The sequence below is a fragment of the Castanea sativa genome, chromosome 3 (genome assembly GCF_040712315.1).
Source record: "Castanea sativa cultivar Marrone di Chiusa Pesio chromosome 3, ASM4071231v1".
NCBI lineage: Eukaryota > Viridiplantae > Streptophyta > Magnoliopsida > Fagales > Fagaceae > Castanea > Castanea sativa.
The window spans coordinates 36,861,640-36,864,486 of NC_134015.1; positions in this window are offsets into that span (position 1 = coordinate 36,861,640).

The following is a 2,847-nucleotide window of genomic DNA, read 5'->3' on the forward strand; positions in this document are numbered from 1 at the left end:
TTATGACTTTGTTAGTTTGGGCTTGGGCATATTTTAGCCTATCCAACGAAGTTGAACAAGGGCTTGTATTATCTTCATCTACCATCACAAGAGATTAAATGCTGCCAATGGATGTGGAATATGCATTGGAGCTACCAAATTTCATGTGAAATCATTTTTTCTTCTAAAAAAATTTGTTTCCGATGCTAATTTCATAGCCATAAAAGTGTAATTTAGATTGGACTAAAAATAAACCAATTAGAATTAAGATTTCATAATCACATGTGGTCAAGACCTAATTCATGCAAGTGTACATTACTGTTAAAACTTGTTTCTTTGATATCTTTCAATCTGACGGTTCGATCAAAGTTTATGAACTATTGTTTTGAATGCTATGGCTTCAAGATTCATTTCACACAATGAAATTGGAAAGTAAACAATCAAAATTATAGTTTATCCATGGGATGCAATGTAATGGCGATTGTAGACACTGCATTTTGTACCACTTACGACTAGGGCTCTCATTCCCTAATGATGCTGAAATTCTAAGATCCAAGGTTGGCTTAGGGCCCAATCAGATGTTAAATTGACTTGAAAAATGTTAAAATGGAAAATATAACTTTTAGTGAGCAAATAAATCTCTTTTTCGAAAAGTAAAGCCAATGAAATCCTTAACCTGCGCATACAGGATTTGACCTGTGCATGTGGCCATAATGAGTGCACACGCAGGCCTGAACTTGCGCGCACATGTAGGGTTCCATTATATATGAAAGACAAGTTTTTTGCATTAAAGGCTGAGGTTTAAAATGAATCTCACATCGTATGGGAGCTGCTCCAAACCCCCATTTTCATAATATAAATAGCCATACATGGTACATTTCCAAAACATACAGAAATCCTAAGGGAAAATATTAAGATTCTCTAAAAATAGTAAATCAAAGAGGAAGTTTTTCACAAAATATCCTCAAGTCAATTTTCTTTTAATTAGGGCATTTTCTGGCCTTGATTTTCGAGTTTAAGATTACTAATCACTATTTTCTTGATTGTGAATAGATTTGACTGAGGTGAATGTTTAAAAATCAAGCTTAAAGAGCTTATGTTTTGAGGTATTAGTTCTAAGCTTTTGCTTTTATTTTCTTTAGTTTATTTCTGTTTTTGTTTGTTTCTTTGCTTGTCTTATGTTTTAATATGTTTATATAGCTTAGTTTTATAAAGTCTTTATGTTTCTAAGCATGTTAGGTTGTTTGTATCTTTATTTTAAGTGTTGCTCAATTTTCTGTGCTTGCTACATTTCTAGGCTAGGATTTCTGAGCAAACCTATGCATGCATGCATCTTGCATTAGCGCGCAGGTCAAAGTATGTGCACGCATGCAGCTGGCCCGTGCACGCAGGCTTCTATATACACATGCATAACACTGCCCAGAAATCCTAATCCAGGTTTCTGCTTTGTTTTCTTTGCTTATTTAACATATTATGCTTTTGTTTTATTCCTTTTTCATATATAATTCTCCGCTTTATTGTTTATTTGTTTGTTTCTCTTTCACATGTTTAAATTAGGGTTTATTTTTGTTTCTTTGTTTTGATGCCATGAACACGCATTCACATGTTCATGCATTAATGCCATAGGTGCTGAGATGCAGCAAGATAAGTAAGGTAAGTCATGCATTCACATGAACACGCACGATGTATGTTTAATGATAGAGATGAACTTGTTTGTTTGGATGAGTTATTCTTAATGTATGATGACATGATGCTAGATGAATGCTAGGTTGATATGAGATGCCATGATAGATGTATGTTAGGATGTATGCCATGATAGATGAATGATTAGGTTTTGGGATGATTGATACCATGATTGTATACTTAGATGTATGTTATAGTGTGTGCGAGTATAGATACAATATTGAATATGCCTTTAATAAGGTTAAGACATAAGACACAATGAGAGAAAGTCAACCATAACGTTGGACTGTTTTGGGTGCCTAACACCTTCCTAAAATCGTACCTAAACTCCGAACCCATACTCTGATAATAAGATCAAAAGGTCATTCCTCAAGAGGACACTATATTCATGGTTCCTAGGCCATTGCAAAAACTAGGTAGCGACTCTCCATTGTGTCCACAGCGATACGTAATGGGATACAAGGTGCAATACAAATGCAATGCAAGTGAGGTTAAATGGGAGTTGCAAAGTGGGGGGTTTACACACTTTGGCCAATTAGGGTGTGAAATTTATGATCAAGGTCATTAATAGAATTTTTTCAAGTGTACAATTACCATTCTACCCTTCTGAGATGAGAAAGTAACACATGATGAAATGGAGGGTTGCAAAATAGGGTGCCTAAATAAGGGGAGGTTGTTAACAATAGATTTCATTTTATTAAAATAATAAATAAATAAATAAATAAATAAATATATATATATATATATATATATATATATATATATATATATATATATATAAAGATTTCCTCTCTTCGTGGGTTGAAGTTGATGCTTGAGTTTCAAAACTCCACACCAAGTCGCTCCATTTAGTAACTCTCATTTAACCTCACTTATATTGCATTGAATATCACCATCATCTCATGTCTCTAGGGCAAGATTGTAATATTCAGCCATTTGATCTCTAAAGATATTTTATGAAACGAATATAAAGTTCATAACGATCAAAACGACAATTCATGAGTATTAATCAGACCATTGAATTAAAAGATATAAAAATAAAAATAAAAACAAGTTTTAATGGTAAAGTGCACTTGCATGAATCAAGTCCTGGCCATTGGTTGAAGATGTTTCATAATGCTATTCATTGAAGATAGAGTCTATGGTGAGGTTGCATGAATCCAATTTAATCTTAAGTCAAAGCAT